Source organism: Amblyomma americanum, chromosome 8 (genome assembly GCF_052857255.1).
Source record: "Amblyomma americanum isolate KBUSLIRL-KWMA chromosome 8, ASM5285725v1, whole genome shotgun sequence".
Classification (NCBI taxonomy): domain Eukaryota; kingdom Metazoa; phylum Arthropoda; class Arachnida; order Ixodida; family Ixodidae; genus Amblyomma; species Amblyomma americanum.
Window position 1 is genome coordinate 103990142 of NC_135504.1, and position 21241 is coordinate 104011382.

Here is a 21241-nt window from a genome sequence, read left to right on the forward strand (position 1 = left end):
TTTTAGAATGTGCTGATTGAACTCAAATATAGCGAAGTTGGTACTGGAATACAAAGGCTTCCGCTTTCGCATTACACAATTTGACGATAAAAATTCTCTGATGTTGCGCAGACTGAATCAAATACAAAGGAGTAAGCATGGGAAATGCTCGTACTTAAATTGTGAATGTGTGCGACATAATCACTTACCATTAGGAATGCCCTGATTCATGCGCTCCCTCTCATAAAAGGCGGAGCTCTAATTTCATGAGGAGCAAAAGCTTTTATTTATTACGAACGCAGAATTATCACATATGTGGCAAAAGCCTTTTCTGTGGGCCGGTGTTCCAGGTTGATACAGCCAGGAATCCGTCCTCAGCCTTTACTTTGCCCGTTCAATTGCGGCACAATATCGGGCAACATAATGGCCATGGTTTTCCAGGTCCTCTGCTTAAATTGACTTCGCCTATTGCTTTTAAAAATGGGTCTGGAGGCGGACATCTGAAATTAGAAGAAAAGGGACAATGTTATAGCCGTGACGGCTATTCTTTTGGCCTGCAGCAGTAAAGCCACATGGCGGGAAAGATATTATAAGTCCAAGCCGCTATTTTTGAACCCTTTGTTTCTATTGTGTTTGCAGAGATTTTAACGCTGAAATATCAGATGTGACGAACTTGACGGCAATAGGACTACGAAATGTTTTACTTTGTTATGCCACGAAGGCAGAAAGTAAAAATGTTCCTAATATACGTGAGGTGCAATCTTATCGGTTTTATGCTGCATGCGCGTGTAAGAAGTAGTCATCTGTATTACATTGTAATGTGCCGTATTACAGAGAGCATTCTTTATACTACTACGTTGCATTTTGCGCCTCGGTATATGTTTTATCCTGTTTTCTGGCAAGAGAAATGAAGGAACCGTTTCTGCTTGTCATACCTTTCCTCAAGATTGTAGATTGCACAACCCTGAATAAATGCACCTATGCTTAAAGATTCAACAGGCTATAACGAAAAAATAGTTCAGCATTAAAAAACAACAACTTTGTACTGCTTCGTGGTTGTGGCATGCCTCTTCATATGCATACAGACTGCGGGCATTCGTCACAAAGGCATTCAGACAAAAACACACAGAAAGTAATATGATCCAGATCTACCATGCTTCACTGGCCTTCCCAGTTTGACCCCTATTCACACACAGTAAGCGGAAGCACAGCTGTACACCACTCATGAGCTCGTGAAGCAGCGCCGTAATGTCGCAGCCTGAAAATATCTGAAAGCCCTGCGGCATCTTCCATAGCAAATTTCTTTCATCCCACTCATCCTCTTCCTCACGCAACGCCTTTGGAACCTCCTCCTTGACAGCATCCTAGGTAGCCACAACCGACCACTACGTGTCACGTGCAACGCTCATTGTTCAGTGAGAGAAACAGAGGCTCCTCTCACAGGAGACTCCATAGGTGCACTTGAAGCTCACGTGGACGTAAGCACAAATGATCATATGTTGCACACCAGTCTTCTCTATCCCGCTTTGCCTAATGAACGCCAGAGATGTTCCTACATCACAGACGCACCACTTCCCTTTGTGACAGCAGAGCTCATTGCCATTCGTAGCGGCTTGTCCACCTTAAAAAACCTTCTCTGTATTCCACAACCAAACCGACTTCACCTATATACCGACTCAACAAAAGAAGTACAGACTCTACGGCGCGTAGCCTGTCCCCTGGGCATTGTTGCGATGTGTGCGCCATCGTGAAACCTTATCCATGTCTGGCCCGAGTTCTGTGGGCTCGATGCATTACGCGTCTTCTTATAGAGAAGCGGATAGTGCGTCCAATCCATTGCATGTGCCATACCCGCTTCCTCTACTGAAATTATGCGCACGAGACACCGTACTGCCTTAAACAGAATTTCACCGCCGCTCCACGCGGGCTTTAATTTCACCACGTGGGTCAAACTTCCCGGCGATTTAACTGCCCTGAGGAGGTGGCATTGAGGAGAATGCTTCTCTGACGCCTCCGGTCAAAGCCCCATAGACATCACAGACCCCGCCTCTGAGTTGCCCCTTCTGCCCAGCTTATGCTAGTGAGGAGACATTATCTAATTTTCTGCTGATTTTTTCTGGACTTCGAGAGCCACGCAAGCGACACCTCCGCATTCAGGGTTACCACCCCAGGAGACCACTAGACACTCGAATCTGGTCTCATGGGCCCCAATAAAGGGGCCTTCTCGACATTCCTAGCCGACACCAGACTGCACATGTTGTACAGCACCTATAACCATATTATGCGGAAGGGCATTTTGCACAATAAAAAACTGCTCTACCGCAATTTATTCATTCTTGATGCATTCCAAGCTCTTACGCTAGTCATTCTGCCTGCCCAGAAATTTTCTAGTACCTACGTATTTCAAGTCATAAAAATACCCCCGCCATTTCTCCCGCCTTCACCTCAATATTCCAGCTTGCCGCTGTACCTCCACAACGAGACGCTAACGATTCCTTCTCCGAACTATCCCAAGCTTCTCTTCGAACGGTTAAATTTTCGGGATATTTAAATGCTAGTAAGGAAAGCTTATTATTTTCAGGAAGGGAGTTAACGAAGGCGCTCTAAGAGTTGCTTGGACAGTGGCAGTATTATCCTGAAGCCAGCTTAGAAGCACTAAGACAAGTGTATTGTCTGTAAAAAGCACACTGGACACTAAAGGCATCAGCTTATATTTTTAAAGGGTATATCTTCCTGGAAAAAAATCTCCGATTTGGTTTCCTTCTAATAAAAACGCAAATGGTTGAAATGCTGGTTAGGTAAGAATGAGTTTCAGATAGAAACCTACATATACGGTCATTAGGTGAAAAGCTTTATTTAGAAATACGCGATAGAAATCTGTATGATTGGCTCGTTTTTAACTATTATTTTATCGCTTTTTGATTTTATAATTTGTTCCTGACATTAAGTGTGTGTTGGAGTCTGGATTCATGTCCAAGATGTAATGAACGAAAAAAAAATTTGATCAACCCTGTATTGCGTTGTGTACGTTCGGAGCAGATGTGTCAGCGCGAAAGACAGATACATAATTCCGCACTGTTTCGTTAGTTATGGTAGAAATCCTAGTGCAATGTGTGCCGTCATTCTTAAATGTATCGCCTTCAAAGGTATCATCATTAAAAACGAATTATCAAATACAGAAGCTATCGCGTTCGACTGTTTTCGCTGACCTTTTATGTTATGTTGAAATTTCTCGCAATGCAGTAATTTCTCTCCTTTCTAGTCTGGTCTGCCTTTCAAGGTCTCATTAGCCTTTGCCATTATCATCTGGAGTTCTTGACATGTTGACGTGGATATTGCTTATTGCGTCTGGAACTTTTTCTACTTAAGTGCGAACACTGATGACTGCAATTCTGATTCTTCTCTCCAGTTTTTATGTTTGCTTTTCGGTAGTTATTTAGTCCTCTTTATGAGCAAAAGCACCGCACGCGACTTATCTTTTTCAGGCGCTGCCATGCAAGCCCGATGAGCTTTTGGCTGTCCTAAATTGGGCATAAATTTGACCGGCGCTAGGGAACGAACACAGGAAGACACAAAGATGGGCGTGTCATGTATTGCCGTGTCTACATTGGCCAGACCAGTCATGACACACGCACGCATGCACGCACACGTACACACTCTCGCGCGTGTGTGTGTGTGTGTGCAAGCGCGCGCGTTTGTGTGTGTGTGCGTGTGCGTGTGCGTGCGTGTGTGTGTGTGCGTGTGTGTGTGTGTGTGTGTGTGTGTGTGTGTGTGTGTGTGTGTGTGTGTGTGTGTGTGTGTGTGTGTGTGTGTGTGTGTGTGTGTGTGTGTGTGTGTGTGTGTGTGTGTGTGTGTGTGTGTGTGTGTGTGTGTGTGTGTGTGTGTGTGTGTGTGTGTGTGTGTGTGTGTGTGTGTGTGTGTGTGTGTGTGTGTGTGTGTGTGTGTGTGTCAGTATGGCTATCTATGGAAACCGCAAGTCGCTCGACCACAAACGTAGCAGTTTTTCGGAGATGCAGCTTTTCGCTTTCAACCGGAGTTAACCAGAGCTAAACCACCAGCAATTTTTTCCATACTTCGTTCTGGAACAGCACTGGTGTATATATATAAATATGATGTTGCGACTGTATATTTTCTTTTTTCTTCTTGGCTTGTTCTATATTGTACCGATAATGATAATTTACTGGCGTACAAAAGGTGGCGTTCTCCACTAGAACCTCAGTGTGTAGTAGGCGCTCTTTCTATCTTTCTGTCGGCCTGTCTTCGTTCTCCTGCGACATTCTATTTTATTATGAACCGACTAGCCCAACAGCAAGTACTACTGCAGCGCATTTCTTCTATTCTGAGATTTTTCCTGTGTTCACCACTCTTGCAGACACCTGGCATCTCTTGCAGGAACCTCATCACTGTTTCTACATGTCATGCTACGATCATTACTTGCTGGATAAATCATCGGATCATCTTACCGGAGCTTAAAGGCACATGTGGTGGTGTGCAACCTTCGTGGGGCTACGCCCGGAAGATATAAAGATTTTCAAGTCAGGAAAGTGGCTTGAAAATCTGAGACAAATCCGTGTGTTACAAGACTGGTTGGTTGTCTTAGTGAACGACGCCCGGAATCCTCAAATCACCTACCGAAAGTTTCAGGCTTTCAAAAAGCAAGCGGCTATCATAATGGAGTTCATCTGGCAGCAGGCAAGACTTCACCATCCCAAAAGACCAAATAGAGGTAATGCTCCGTGTATTGTTACCAAAATGAGCAACGTTAAACTACCCTCCAATGTAATAGACACGTCTCATTTAGGCCCAAACAACAGCTTTCAGCCAGCAGCTTGCAGACCTTAGCCCCTTGGGATGGTACGGCACGTCGCAACCCGACCAAGTGTACAACACCATGAGATAGCTTTAGGTGACGGAGTGGACGCCATTATCCGTTGTGAGTAAAAGGCCTTTTGGTAATCCGCCGTTAAAGCATGAAAGAAGCCGTTCTCTCTGTAATTGAAGCTGATAAAGCATGAGCCTTTGCTGTTATTCCTAACGGCCTAGTGCGAACTATATCAGAGTAAGGTATTGAGAATATTGTTATCTCATCAAAATTCGTCCTTAAAAGCAGAAACAGCTTGCCTTAAAATGAACGGAAGATCGGCAATTAGAATCAGTGCACAAGTTCGTAAACTTTGCAAAGAAAGGTGTTTTAAAGGTTTTCTTCAGCTGTAAAACCCATGAACCTGAGTGTCCCTTGCGGGTAATTGTATTGGAAAAGGGGACATGATTGTGCCCTGTGTCTAAATTTTTACAGGATCATGTAAAGCACCCTTCTGTGGATGACCCTTTTCTTATTAGGAACTCTCATTCGATTTTGACTGAAATGAGAGCTGGATTGGACAATGCACAACGTGCGTTCTCAATAGATGTTGAAAGCCTGTATCACTCTGTTTTTCGCGATGGTCTCTTTACAGCTATTAGTGGGACCGTAAATTAATTTGATCAAGTAAGAGATCAAAAAGCCATTTGGATAACCAGTGACGCTTTTTATTCTTTGCTTGAATTTTATCTTCAATGAACTGTCATTGATTTTCACCAGAAGTTTTATCTACAACGAACTGGTGTTTGATTGACTTGTCTGTTACCTCCATTTAACTAACATATTTTACTTTTTATTGAGCAGGGCTTTTGTGCGCGTTTAAATCAGGCTCGTGTTGGACAGGTTTTCCGTTATAATAATGATTATTTTATTGTCTTGATTGGCCTACCGCTTTTAACTTTGACGAAGCTCTGCTTATGCTCTTAACATTTTAGAAACAATTCCCAAGGCTTCACTACCAATTGGGAACTGTCTCAACGTAAAATTGAAAATTGGTTTTTGCGGGAAAAGAAATGGCGCATTGTCTGTCTCATACCTCGGCGGACACCTGAACCGCGTCGTAAGGGAAGCGATATAGGAAGTACTGGGGAATAAATGAAGAAAGAAGTATCGTAGTCGAGGGCTCCGGAATAATTTATACCACCTGGGGATCTTTAACGTGCACTGACAATGACATCGCATAACACACGAGCGCCTTAGCGCTTCGCCTCAATCAAAACGCAGCCGCCGCGGTCTGGTTCGAACCGGGGAACTCGAGATCAGTAGCCGAGCGCCCCAACCACTGATTCACCGCGGCGGGTCATCAATGGGGCAAGATGCAGTTTCTGGACACTCGGTTTGACTTCACTGTCGTGAATAATGTGAGTTGGGTACAACCCCCGATCCAAAAAAAGGTCATGCCGTTAAGCAGTGCCCATTCAAAACAGGTAAAGCCATGACGAGATTGCACGTCGCTCTCTTAAAATTATAAGAACACTGCGTGAAGCTGTCTTTGACAGGCAGCTTCAGAGACTGAACAACGCTGGCTATCCATGTCATTTGATAACCGCTGTGTGCGAAGCTTTGCTGCAAAAGATCAAACTCGCCTCCAGTGGTGATTTACTAAGAAAGCGGAGAAATAACAGGCCTGTGGCGGTAATTCCGTATATGCATAAAATAGCGCACAACGGCAAGAGGGCAGGCGGTCCTTACGAAGTGAACGTAGGCTTTTCAGCACCATGTAAGCTTGCAAAGATTTGCTCCATGATGGTGAAACGCGCCCCAATGTGCGCTAACAAGCACAGGCTGTGATATACTGAATGCAGGCCTGATGTGGCGTACGAGATACCGCTGAACATTGGGCAGACCGGCCGTTGTTTAAAAGAGAGCAAGCGTGCATAAACGGAGAAAAAGAAACAATGAAAGGGGGAACCTGCCTGATAACAACGGAGATTGTAAAGGTTGCGAACCTGTGCTGGCATGAGCAAAGTCTATTGGCTGATGGAGAGAGCGAGCTAAAAGGAAAGCAGTCGATACATTTAATCAAGAGAAAGATGGGTCCACGTACATGAGCACATCTTAGGTTAACAAAGGGACCGGGAACTGGATTTTTTAAATGGTTATGTGTAGATCTCGTTTTTCGGTCATGTTATCGTGTTTTCGATTTTTTTCATGCGTTGTTCTGGGAGCAGATATACACTGGCGTATATATATATATATATATATATATATATATATATATATATATATATATATATATATATATATATATATATATATATATATATATATATATATATATATATATATATATATATATACGCCAGTGCTCTTATCGGACGCGATATTCGAAGGTGGTGGGTTCGGATCCACACGGCGGCATGGTTGTTGTTTTTTCTGCTGCTTTATAAGTAATTTTCTTTAGGCGATAGTTTAATCGAAGTATTATTGTCCTAATGGGGGGATCAGCACTACAAATTTTTAAAAAATTAAACATTCCCCTGTGCACATTGGTTTCGCTGACTGTTAGCTCCCTTCATATGTTTATCAAAAGAGCCCCTCATTTCCTTAACTTCGTCTGCTAATAGCTTAACGATGGTTTCGGTTCTGGCAGTCTTGATGCCATAGGTAGCATAAGAGGACTCTCGCACAGTTTCCGCCCTCACCGTTAGATGACGTTCCACGTAACGCTCGCGGTAATACAGGACGTGCTACGTCCGCCTCTATGAACGAGGGTGGCACTGGTGAACACTCTCACTGTTCGTTTACACCCAATAAACATAAATACCGACGAGCGCAGCAGATTGGACAGCCGTCGCCATGGCTCAGTAGGTAAGAGCACCGGACGCGATTTTCGGAGATCGTGGGTTCGGATCCCACCGGCGGCATGGTTGTTTTATACGCTGCTTTCTAAGTAATTTTCTTCAAGCGATAGTTTAATCGAAATATTATTATCCCAATAATCAGCACTACACATTAAAAAAAATTAAACATCCCCTGTGCATCTTTGTTTCGGTGACTGTTAGCTCCCTTAAAACACACACACACACAAATATATATATATATATATATATATATATATATATAGTATAGAAAGATAAACGTATTCGCTTGATAAACGTAAAATGCAAAGTTGAGAAACGCTTCATTTATCCATAGGTTTATTTTGATTCGACGTTTCTGACAGAGCCTGTCCTTTTTCAAGACTGCAGTTATAGGGATCTTTCTCCTCCTCTAAAGTAGTTGGCATTGGCACACATGTACGACACATGAAGAAACGAACAAGCAAACGGACGCTGGAAAGAAGATGGGCAAGAAAGAAAAAATAACAAGGAAAAAGAAAAACGCGCCGTCCCCCGGCGCCCACCGAGCAGCCGCGGGGAGCCGGCCGAGAAAAAAAAGTAATATATATATATATCTTGAGTCTGTATATTTTTTCTGGTTGGATTGTTCTGCCTCTCAAAATATAATAATAATGACAATGTACTGGCAGTTAAAAGGTGTTTTTCGTAATAAACTCAGTTGAATCTGTTATCGCGTAATGCAAGCCAAGGCGCAGTCTCCGGCTGTCACTAATCTGTGAGCCCGTGCTGGCTTTGAAAGGCCTCTTGCACAAGCCCACAGCGCTCAGTATGTAACCTGCTTGCTTTCTGCGAATTAGCAGGAATAAACTTTTCTTCGATGTTAAGTCTGAACCGCCAAGTTTTTGGAAGGAAGACATGACATATTGGCGACGAGGATGGGATTACCACCGTAAAAGGATCCGCAGCGCAAGGAGTCATGAGTCATATCGGTCACATTGAAGCTTTCGACGACACCACGAGCGATTGGCGCTCGTATGAAGGAAGGTTGAAGGCTTACCATTTGGTCAAAGATGTTCCCACAGCAAAGATAGTTCCGGGTTTGCTGAGTCTCATCAGCAGGAAGACCTTCGCGCTGCTCAAGTCGTTGATAGCACCGGACGCACAACCTTCAAGAGAGTTTTACAATCTTCTGGAACTCCTGGGCGATCATCTGGCACCGCGGCCGTCCGTCATCGCAGAGCTGGCGAAGTTTTACAAGCGGTCCCAAAGAAGTGGTGAGTCAATTGCAGAGGTTTTTGCAGAACTTCGAAAACTGAAGCAGAGTTGCGAATTTGGAAGATTCCTGGATGCAGCGCTCCGCGAAGGCAATCAGCATGTATTGTTCACGGAAGGCAAAAAGCTAACGTTCAGAAGGCTGTCGACAGAGCTCCAGCCATGAAAACGGCAGCACAAATCGCGGCGTTTACGCATAAGCGCGTACCCATGGCCTCAGAAGTGAACAAAGTTCGAGCATAAAAACATCCCGCGACTTTGAAAAGCTGCTGCAAGTGCAGATTCCCCTTCTCATAAACGAAGCGTGCCCTCATAGCGACGATATGCGTTACAAATGTAACCTCAAAGGTTACAACATTTCTGCCGCAGAGGAAAAGCTAGGCAGATGAAGCCTTGGAAACAAGTGTAGATGCTGGCGCCCGTTCGAAAGGAGTGGTGTATTTCATTGCAAGCATTTAACGTGGCCCTTTTTACTGTGCTCCTGGACGTTGACGGGTCCTCCTGACAATGGAGCTCGACACCGGCACAGCGGGAATCCGTCATATCATGGCACGAATTGAAGAAGCTGTTTCCATGTAAGCAACTTCAGCCAGCTTCATTAAAGCTGCACGTATACTGGCCATGCTGATACGGGAGGGTCAGGCTAAAGTCGTAGTGAACCACGAGGACCAGACCATGGAGCTACCCGTATACTTCGTGGACATCTCATGTACAGCACTCCTCGGCAGGAAATGGTTGCAAGATATTCGGGTGGATTCGAAGAACCTGGTTTTTGTGAAGCACATTAGTCCTTCTCGAGAGAATTGAAGGTTTTGGCAACAATAGCTAGAAGCCCTGCTAGAAAGTCATTCCGTCCGAACTTTTCAAGGATGAGCTAGGGACAATCACTGGAAGAGCGGGCTGTGCTTGTGCATCGCGAAGGGTCACAGCCGAAGTTTACAGAGGCGCGAAGCGTTTCATTTGTTATACAAGGTGCAGTAGAAGCTGAACTTGCTACAATGAAGAAGCTTGGCATCATAAAGCCTGTGGCTACAAGTGACTTCCCGGCCCCCTTGGTATCATTAGCGAAGAGGGTTTGAAGCCTTCGGCTGTGTGGCAACTGTAAGACCACCGTCGATCCTTGTCTGGAAGTAGACCGCTACCCGCTGTTTCGGATAGATGACCTTTAGCACCTCTTGTAGGAGGAGAGAAATTTTTCGAAATTGACCGGGCCAACCAACAAGTAGTTATGGCGTAGAGCTGTCGGAAGCTACTGGCGCTGAACACGCACAAGGGCTTGTACACCATGAACCGTCTGGATTTCGGCATTTTGTCCATCCCAAGCATATATAAGAGAATCATGAATAACATGTTGAAAGGGTTGAAAGGAGTCAGTTGCTATCTTGAAGACATTCTGGTCACAGGCAAGACAAAGCATGAGCACTTCCTCAATTTGGATCCAATCTTGTTAAGATTGCTAGAACGTGGCGTCCGTATCCGGCATGATAAGTGAACCTTCTTTCAACTACAGCACTGTTATCTGGGTCATGTCCTCAATGCCGAGGATGTTTGTGCATTTACCGAGAGGGTATCGGCATTGCTAAAGCGCCGGCTCTGAGGGAAAAGCAGCAGCTGCAGTCATTCCTTGGTATGATCAACTAATACGGCAAGGTTGTTCAGATTCTCCCATCTCTGGCACACCTCCTCAACAGGTTGCTGAAGCAAACACAGAATGGTGGTGGAATGAGGCCTGCAAGGTTTTTTACCAAGAGATAAAAGCAGCAATAGCTTCTCCTCCAGTTCTAGCTCATTATGATCCGAAGCGACCCCTTCAACTCGTCTGCGACGCATCTAAGTACGACATAGACAACTTATTTCGCAGAGTGACAAATGTAGCGGTGCCACGAGTCACCTTTGCATCCCGCACTTTATAAAGTGCGGAAAAGAATTAGTAATATCGAGAAAGAAGCCCGTGCCCTTGTATTCGGCGTAAAAACGTTTCATTTCTACGTCTACAGAAGGTTGTGAACGCACGTGAACAACCACAAACCACTACACGCCGTTTTCGGCCCGAAAACCGGCATTCACTCGATGGCAGCGGTGCGCATGCAGCGCTGGGCAGGACGTTGTCCGCCTACAACTACGCCCTTGAGATCAAGAAATCTAGCGATAACGCGGAAGCGGATTGCCTGTCGCGGTTGCCGGTCAACAGCAATGAAAAAGAACGCGCAGAAGAAAGCGAGACTTTCTACTCGCTTCCTTTAGAAGCGTTGCCCACCACAGGCCAAGATATCGCTCGTAAAAGCAGGCGTGACATTTTGCTGAGCAAGGTACTGCGCTACTCAATTGTTAGTTGGCCGGCGCACGTCGCCGAAAAGGTCTTGAAACCTTTATTTGAAAAACACTTGGAGCTTACAGTTCAAGGTTTGGTGTACGGTTTGAGAGTATTCGTGTCTGCAAAACACCGCGATTTTTTATTGGAAAAATTGCATCATGGTCACCCGGGTATCGTGAGAAACAAAAAACTCGCAAGGAGGTACGTCTGGGGGCCGTGCATTGGCACCGACTTGGAGCAACGGCTAAAGAAATGTGAAGAGTGTCAGCAGTAGCGCAACAAACCAGCACCAGCTCCGTTGTATCTCAGGCCATGACCCACTTTTACCATGGCAGAGATTCCACTGGAATCCGCTGGCCCCATGAAACAGCATGTTTCTTGTCGCTGTGAACGCGCACTCAAAATGGCCGGAAGTCTGTGTTATACAGAAGACTACGCCTTATCACACTATCCAGTGTCTCACAGACATATTCTCTCGTTTTGGCGTACCTGGAAAAATCGTGACCGACAACAGACCACAGTTCGTCTCAGAAGAATGTGAAAGCTTCGTAAAACCTTCGGTGGTCGACATATCGTGAGTGCACCATATCATCCAAGCAACTAACGGCCTTGCTGAGAGATTTGTACAATCACTGAATCTCTGCGTTGCGCAATGGACAACCTGTAGAATCCTTGCACTCTACCTTACTGACGTTCCTGCTAACGTATCAAAGCACGCCGCATAAGACTACGAGAGAAACACCAGCAAACCTTTTCTTAGCCAGACGACAACGGACAAGACTCGACGCAGTCAAACCTTCAGCCGGGGGAAGAGTGGCTCAGCAACAGCTCACAGACACCGCACGACGCACAGCACGTGAGCGGCATTTCAACATCAATGTTCAGGTCCTCCTAAGGAGCTACAGAGGTACCGAGAAATGGGTTCCTGGCACAATCGTCCAGCGGTATGGCCCTGTTTCATTCAAGGTTCAAGTCAAAACAACTCGTGCAATGCATATAAGGCGTCGTCATCAAGACCAGCTTCCGCACAGCGTCTGCAGGTCCAAACAGAGCTTGATGGATGACTTTCTATCCGATTTCAGGGCTCCTGAAAGCGACACCGAGCCGCTTCCAGCTGCGGCCCCTGGGGCAGCGAAAGACCCCCCGCGGAGCACCGCTACCCACAGATGCTCCGGCGGCCTCCTGACAGATATCAGCCGTATTTGCACTGTATAATGCAGAAAAAGTAATCCGCACTCGTTAGGAGGAAATATATGTATGCGTGAGAAACCACGTCATCTTGTTATAGCGTACTGCAAGCCCTATTGCAGTCTCCGGCTATCGCTTATCTTATAGCCCGTGCTGGCTTTAAAAGATCACTTGCACGGGCCTACCGCGCCCAGTACGTAACCTGCTTGCTTTCTGCCAAGTAGCAGATGTGAACATTCCTTCCATGCGTAGCCTATGCCGCCCAGTGTTTGGAGTCCAGACATGACAGTTGTAGCGCTCTTTCGATGTTTTTGTCTTCTGTGTTTGTGTTCTTGCGCCATTTAAATTTTTCTCAACCAACTATCCCAAAAGAATGTAGTTCTGAACCTGTTAAGTATTTTCCTCTGTGCACTATAAACGGTTTCAGTTATGCTAAAAATGTTTCTCGTGATTATTATATGCGTAGTTCTCCCGTCTGTCCCCAGATGGACCTCCACATAGCATGTGAAAGCTCATGCGTCCCACCCAGCTGCACGCAACTATAATATAGCCTCAGGTGAGCACTGACTCTCCCTCCCGTACCCCGTACACAAGCTTCTGGCGGCATGTCTTGCAGAGATTTAGAATTACAAGGGCAAAGCCCAAGGCAACAAATTATTCACGTTTCCTTTTCCCCGTATTCAACATTTTCGCAAGAAGACAGCGATGCCGGGCTCTGAAAATTGAAAATCGAGGGGGGGGGGGGCGGATGAATGACTTTGAAAGTCCATAGGCAGTTGTTTAGATCCACTTCTCAACAGCATTTACAAGCAGATTTCAGTGCGCTAGTGGTGCCGATGTATATGTAGCCTTTACTTTATGGAGCATCAAGCGCAGCGGTTCGTGTTTTTACTTCTTTCAACTTTCGTTTAGGTCCCGCTTTAAATCCTAAGCACTCTCTGCGGACATGAGGTGCTCATAACTGGTGCACGCCCAACTTCCAGCACGTCAAAGGAAGGAACCTTATTTCTTTTATAGACGCAGCTGGCCAGACGCCGATGATTTGCGTAACCACAAATAAGGCATCAGGCATTGATTCATATGCATAGAATGAATGATAGTCGTAGTCGGCAATGGCCCCGCCGCGGTGGCTCAGTAGTTATGGCACTCGGCTGCTGACACGAAAGACGCTGCCCGGTTGCGGTCGTGGCGGCCGAATTTCGATTAAGGCGAAATTATAGAGGCTCGTGTACTGCGCGATGTCACTGCACGTTAAACAACCCTAGGTAATCGAAATTTTAGGTGTTCTCCACTACAGCATTCTTCATAGCCTGGGTAGCTTTGGGACGTTAAGCAACATAAACCAAGAACCATAAACGTTAATGTTTATTAAAACTCCTAGACTGAGCGTCGCGGTGTTTGCGGTTGGGCATTAACAGCATTGCCTGCGAAAACGAAGGCCAAACGCAAGTGCTTGGAGTGTATGAACTATAAATTAAGAGATATCAAAACACAGTAAATGAAAAAAATAGATATACGCCGCTACCAGCTGGAGGACGTTGAAGTAACGAGCGTTAGCTGCTTAGTAGCGCAATCTATCGTCATTGCGATGTATTACCACGTGCTTAGGCTACTTGCCCATGCCTTAGGACGATCGGGTGCCTACTGCCTTGAGTTCGGATATTTTTGAACAGCTGTGGCCGAAATTATTTTTGACTCCTTGGAGGGTCATTTTTCCTTACATCAATGCGGTAAGTGCCCGGTTACCATGAGATATAAAATGTGAGTTGTCGAGTGCTGCCGTCATGGCCGTTATGTTAAGCCTAACCCTAACTAAATTTTAACCTAATTAGGCGATGTTCGTGTATAACATGTTCAACTTATTGAGCCCGTTACGAATATGCCATTAGTTAGATCATGATACCATCGGCAAATTGTAAGGAATACAATTTAAGCCCAACCATAATTAAATTATAATGTAATTAGGAACGTCTTGAAAAGCACAGCGTCGCGAACAACCAGCAGTACAGCCCAGGCACAGACTAGAGGTAGCCGTCAGTCCAGAGCACACTCGAGGGACAGAGCGTTCGGCGCTTCTCATCGTCTTCTTCGTTAAGCGCCAGCCTCTGAAGATTCCAAAGCCGAAGGCCAGTCTTACAATTCTCCCTGGGCGAAAGGGCGGTATCCTGGCGGCCTATGGCTATGTGACGGCGGCGGTGTCGTAGTATGGATTGAGTCGGGTCGTGTGGACAATGACGCGGCCTCGGCGACGATGATCAGGGAATGGCGTAAGGGGTTCGGTGAGGTAATTCACAGGGGATGTCTCCTGAAGAATACGGTAGGGTCCCTGGTACTTGCTAACAAGTTTGCAGGAAAGGCCGGGACCTGAGGAGGATACCCAGAGCGAGACCAAAGAGTCAGGAAAGTAAACGGGAGGAAGTGCAGGGGGATCACGGGTGTTTTTCTGATGCTGCTGGGTGTGAGAAGTTAAGCACCGGGCAAGCGGTCGGCATTCTTCGGCATAGGTTGCGGCTTGAGAAAGAGCTGTAAATTCGGAAAACATCAGGGAGGTAAGGTAGAATGGTGTCCATTGTGCAAGAAGGCTCACGGCCATACAGGAAAAAGTACGGAGAGAACCCGGTGGTGGCTTGAGCAGCGGAGTTATAAGCGTATGTGACGAAAGGGAGAACGCGGTCCCAGTTACAATGGTCGGAAGGCCAGCATTTCGCCGACGGTGAGGTTAAAACGCTCAACCATGCCATTTCTCTTGGAATGGTAGGCGGAGCTGGCGCGGTGAACGACATTGCATTCCTGAAGGAGAGCTTCTACAACTTCAGAGAGGAAGACTGGACCTCTATCAATGATCAGCTCTTTGGGCGCACCATGGCGAAAAATGATGCCATGGAGAATGAAGGACGCAATGTCGAGGGTTGTAGCGGATGGTAAGGCGACGTTTCAGCGTAGCGTGTAAGGTGGTCGATGGCAATGATGATCCAGCGGTTCCCTGTTGATGTGCTGGGAAGAGGGCCGTAAAGGTCGATGCCAACACGCTCGAAGGGCTGCGCTGGACAAGGCAGCGGCTCCATAGGAGCGGCGGGTCAGCGAGGTGGGTGTTTTCGTCGCTCACATGTGGTGCAGGACTGAACAAACTGGCGGACATAACGGGTCATCCCACACCAATAGTACCACTGTCATAATAGGGTGAAGGTCTTCAAGAATCCGGCATTTGCACACTGGTGATCGTCGTGGTAGGAAGAGCAAATGAAGGAGCGCAGATGTGTCGGAACGACGAGAAGCCACTTGCGACCATCCGGGAGGTAGTTGAAGCGATAAAGTAGCTCGTCTCGGATGGCGAAATGGTGGGACTGACGACGGAGAGCGCGGGAAGGAGGACGAGACAATTGCCCGGATAACAGATCTAAAAGGCAAATGATCCATGGGTCTTTGCGTTGCTCGGGAGCCATATCAGCAGAATTAAACGTCAAAGAAGGCAGGGCAGATATACAAGGCAACGCCTCAGATGATGCTGGGGAACGTGAGAGGGCATCGGCATATTTGCGGCCGGAGCGATAGATAACGCGAATGTCGTACTCTTTGAGTCGCAGAGCCCAGAGCTCCAGTCGACCAGAGGGATCCTTCAAAGAGGACAACCAGCAGAGGGCGTGGTGATCGGTGACAACCTCAAAAAGGCGCCCGAACAGGTAGGGGCGAAAGGAAGGACGATCGGCCAAAGGATGGCTAAACACTCCTCGGTGACAGAATAGTTAGCTTCAACTTTTGTGAGTGTGCGGCTAGCGTAAGCGACAACGTATTCGTCAAAGGCTTGCTTACGCTTAGCGACTACTGCACCGAGGACGACGCCGCTGGCATCGGTGTGGAGTTCCGTCGGAGAACGAGGGTCGTAGTGATGCAGAATCCGTGGAGTGGTCAGGATGCGACGGAGTGCCGTACACGCTTCATCACTGGCTGGCGACCAAGGCGAAAGGTCGTGGCTGGAAAGAAGCTTCGTCAGGGGGTCGATGACAGTGGCGAAATTGCGGACAAAGCGGCGGAAGTAGCTGCAGAGGCCGACAAAGCTGCGAAGGTTTTTTACAGAAGTGGGCTTCGGAAATTCGCCACATCTCGCCACTTGGCCGGGTCCGGAAGAACGCCATCACTCGGCACGACATGTCCGAGAATAGTGAGGTGCCGGGCTCCGAAGCGGGACTTTTCAAATTGAATTGGAAGCCAGCCTCGGCCCGGCATCGAAGGACAGTCTCAAGGCGCTGGAGATGAGACTAAAGCTCAGGAGAAAAGATCACAACGTCGTCTAGGAAACAAAGGCTAGTGTGCCATTTGAGCCCTCCGAGTATTTTTTCCATCATGCGATCGAATGTTTCGGGTGCATTGCAGAGGCTGAAGGGCATGACATTAAATTCATAGAGCCCGTCGGGTGTGACGAATGCAGTTTTTGGGCGATCGTCGTCCGCCATGGGCACCTGCCAGTAACCGGAGCGCAAGTCCAATGAAGAAAAGAACTCAGAGCCCTGCAGGCAGTCAAGGGCATCGTCGATACGGGGGAGAGGGTAAACGTCCTTGCGTGTAATCTTGTTCAGACGACGGTAGTCCAAGCATAAACGGATTCGGATGGAAGCGTATTTTTTCTTGACCAGGACCACTGGCGATGCCCCCGAGCTGTATGACGGCTGTATCACGTGGCGCGTGAGCATGTCGGTCACCTCTTCGCCAATAAGGCGATGCTCAGCGGCTGACATGAGGTACGGACGTTGGCGCAACGGGGCATGAGTTCCAGTGCCAATACAGTGGGTAATATTGGCGGTGCGGCCCAAGGAAGGTTGTTGGTAGTCAAACGAAGGTTGAAAACGCTCGACAACGGCGACAAGCTGGTCTCGTTGGGTAGACGTCAGGGCGGCGTCGACGGAACGGTGAAAAATATCGACAGAAGACTGATTGGCGATGGGAACAGGCGTAATGGCGCTCACGTAAAGGCCGGCCGCGCTATCGTCGAAGGGGTATGCTGAGGCGGGATCGAGAAAGGCGACACTACTAAGCGATTGGCCACTGTGTGAAGTGGTAGGGCAGGAGAAAGGAGTGTCTAAATAAATAGCGCTGGAGACGCGAACAATTGTCAGCACGGCATGAGGCAGCAAAACAGACTTCTGGTCAGCGCATCGTAAGGAGGAGGTATAGGTGGCAGTTGCATCTGAGAGAGAAGCACAAGAGGCACCCGAACTGAAGAGGAAGGCGGAACGTGTGTGTTCTCTGAGACGACCACAGTAGCGGCAGCAGCGCCGGGTACGTCCATGGGAGTGTCACTGTAGGGCGGCAAGTGAAGCTGAGCACGGGCGCAGTCAGTAACGGTGTGATGTGAGGAGAGGTAGTCCCAACCAATGGTAAAGTCGTGAGAGGAGCGGGCGAGGACGATGAACTTGATTGTGTAGGGAACGTTCTCGATGAGCAGGTGGGCGGTGCAGGCGGCTAACGGTTGAATATGTCCTGAGCGCTGGAGGTGAGGAGAGAAATGGCAGAAAGGGGCATCGTCACTTTTTTTTTAGTCTGCGGCAGAGGGTGTGACTGAGAACGGAAACGGCTGCGCCAGTGTCAACAAGTGCTTCGACAGCGACTCCCTCAACGAACCCGGGAAAATATTAGCAGGCACAGAAACAGGTCTTGAGTTAGTCGCTGGTGACGAAGTTCTTGCCCCCGGAACTGCGGCCGTTAGATTTCCGCGTGGATGGCCGGTTGGCGGCGGTGCATCGGTGAACGGGAACGGAGGCCAGGAGACGGCGAGTGGTGGGAGCGGGAATGGTAACTAGGAGAAGAAGAATCCGGAGGCGGCTCGTGTGACGCAGGCGAGGACGACGGCGGAAGGTCCTACGCCGGCTCACTCCTATAATCGTAGGGATGGTGGTCATGACTGCGACACAAACGAGCCACGTGACCAGCGACGCCCCAGGCGTAACAAATAGGGCGGTTGTCTTGTGTTCGCCAGGGGTTTAGTGGCTGCGGCTGTGATCGAGGGCGGGCAACCGGACGGTAACGTGGGGTTGCAGGTCACTGGGGTTCTAACTGCCGGGTAGGTGGCCTGTAGACAGGGGCAGCAGGTGAGGGCTGCGACCGCACCACGGCATCGGCATACGTCATAGGAGCCCCGATCAGGGGTAGCTGAGGAGGAGGTGGCAGGTCTTCAGCGGCCTGCTCCTCAATAACGCGCTGTAGGTTGGGAGTGAGCGACGGCGCAGGCGTAGGCGGGCAGGTGGGCAAATATAGCTGGCGTGCGACTTCCTCACGTACAAACTGCTGGAAGCTCTGGAGGAACGACTGTTGGTCTAGAGCACCGTCCCCTGGGAGAGCCAAGCTGGAAAGTGCGGCCTCTGAAATCCTGCACGACGGCAGAAAGGCGCTGTTTTCGCAGCACATCGAAGCTTTGGCAATAGTCGATGACACCGGAGACAGCCTGGGGATCTTCGGCGACGAGCATCTGGAAGGCATTATCCTCAATGCCTTTCTTAATCTCTTATCTTGTGGGCCTCCCTTATAGAAGGGTTTATACGCTTGCAGAGGTCGACGACATCTTCTATATAACTGTTGAAATTTTTGCCAGTTTGCTGGGCCCGACTTCGCAAGCGTTCCTCGGCGCGAAGCTTTCGCACTGCGGGACGGCTGAAGACTTCTGTCAGTCTGGTTTTTAGAGCTGCCCAGCTTGAGATGTCAGCCTAGGGGTTTCGAAACCAGAGATTGCCTACGTTGCTCAAATAAAAGATAACGTGGTGAGCTTGACGCTATCGTCCCACTTATTTTATGCGCTTACGCGTTCATAGGAAGGCAACCAATCTTCCACATCCGTATCATCTGTGCCGCTGAAGGTGGCCGGGTCACGGTGCTGTGCGGCGCCGGAACAGACGACAGGCGACGGAAGCGGTGAAGCAGTTTGCGTGAAGATCTCAGACATTGCAGAGGCGGTAGGCAATGCGCGGGTGCGAAGCTCCAAGGCCAGGGAATCGTTGGCACCTCCACCACTTGTAATAAGGAACGTCTTGCAAAGCACAGCGTCGCGAACTACCAGCGGTATAGTCTAGGCACAGACTAGAGGCAGCCGTTAGTCCAGAGCACGCAGGAGCAAAGCAGCGTTCGGTGCTCGAGCTGGAAGGAAGGAAGGAAGGCCTCAGACGCTGCCGCCACATACCCACTACGGGGGAGTGGCCAAGACACAGGCGCTCGAGCTTCGGAGCGTTCAGCGCTTCTCGCCGTCGTCTTCGTTAAGCGCCAGCCTCTGAAGATTCTAAAGCCGAAGGCCAGTCTTGCAATAGCTTAATTAGTAAAGATTTGTATCTAGCGTGTTCTATTGATCTGGATGATTCCAAATATCTAATTCGTTTTATGAGGACCTCTTTATTTACTAAGTAATAAGCGATAAACATAGTCACGGGACTACTTAATTATGACGTCACAAAACCAGACCCCAAGAAATCGAGAAACGTGATGAATAAGAGCTCACGCTCTTCAACTGTGTTTGTCATTGCAGCCAAAGACTCACGAGAAATTTTGTAGTAAGCAAGCAAGAAAAGCTTGTGATTTTTCGAATTCCAAATACACAGCACAAACAGATAAAGAGAGGGGGAAGACAGGGATATCAGCCAGAAAGGCTTCCGGTTGGCTATGATGCAGTGGGGAAGGAAATGACAGGATTATAAAGGGAAGAGAGAAGGAATGGGAAACACAGCCACAGTCTGTCAATACAGTCGTTCGAAAAACAAAGCAGTGCCTCGTAAGACTTAATGGCAGTCTACTGTTGTTGCAATGGGCCGAGGATCCTGTCCTCTTTGAAAGGGCCAGGAACGACGCGGTCCAGAGCACAACGCAGCTCAGGTCTTTCATTCACGCGGACAGGGCACATAGGAGATGACTCATTGTATCTTCGCAGACAGAGTCTATGCAAGAAGGGCGGTCGGCCATCCCGAACCGGAAAGGACATTAATTTGTGACGAAAACTCCGAGCCGTAGATGGCACAGCAACGCTGCTTCGCGACGTACTATGTCACATGGAAGATGGAGGCGCAGTCCAAAATCCAATGCCCTGAGGCGACGGTTGTAGGACTCCGAGTGTGAGCTCCAGCTCCAAAGAACGAAGCCACACGCTGTGTCAGCTCTCGTTACAGGGATATCGACAGGGATCTCGTCGTTATGGTTAGCAGCTTCATCTGCCTGGTGATTTCCTTTAATACTGCAGTGTCCTGCAAGCCACTGCAAAATTATCCAATATCCTTTCAATGTGGCGCCATGGTACAGCTTGCAAATTTCTGCAACAAGCTGTTTGTGCGACCCGCGACGTAGGGCAGCCTGCAGGCTTTGAAGAGCTGCTATAGGCAGATACTGACTGATGAACTGAACTGCAGGCCGCAGGGTAGCTAGTTCCGCACCAGTTGGAGATGAGATAGGTAGTCCTCATCTTCATTAAGATGGACCTGGTCGGTATCACCACAGACCCAGCAGAGCTTGTTGAGTTCACTGAGCCATCTGTGTATACATGTATGCGGTGACTATGGTTAAATACAGATTATACAGTGTCATTTGTTCCGGAGCAGGCAATGGTAAACCAGATTTCTTAGTAAATCCCGGAATAGAGAGGTGTACCCGAGGTTCATGCAGACTCCATATGGGTGAGCACAGTCTTGAAGCAGGCTTGAACTGGGTAGGAAGATAGGCACGATGAGCTTCAATTACTTTTGCGAATGCAGAGTGTGGTCTTATTACTGGAAGAGCTTTGAGATGATGACTCGGAAATCGTGTGAGGTGCCGAATGTGTGTTTTCATGGTTTCAACCGCACTGTATGTAGTACAGTATGCTCCCCAGTGACAAGAACA

General features: G+C 48.0%; 1 long non-coding RNA gene across 1 annotated transcript in view; it reads right to left on the minus strand.

Annotated features, from left to right (window-relative positions):
• Positions 1-236: 236 nt before the first annotated feature.
• Positions 237-21241, minus strand: part of LOC144100605 (uncharacterized) — a 52049-nt gene continuing 31044 nt past the window's right edge. Inside the window, exon 3 of the long non-coding RNA XR_013307755.1 lies at positions 237-479. This is a non-coding gene — a long non-coding RNA (uncharacterized LOC144100605). The remainder of the gene's footprint in view (positions 480-21241) is intronic.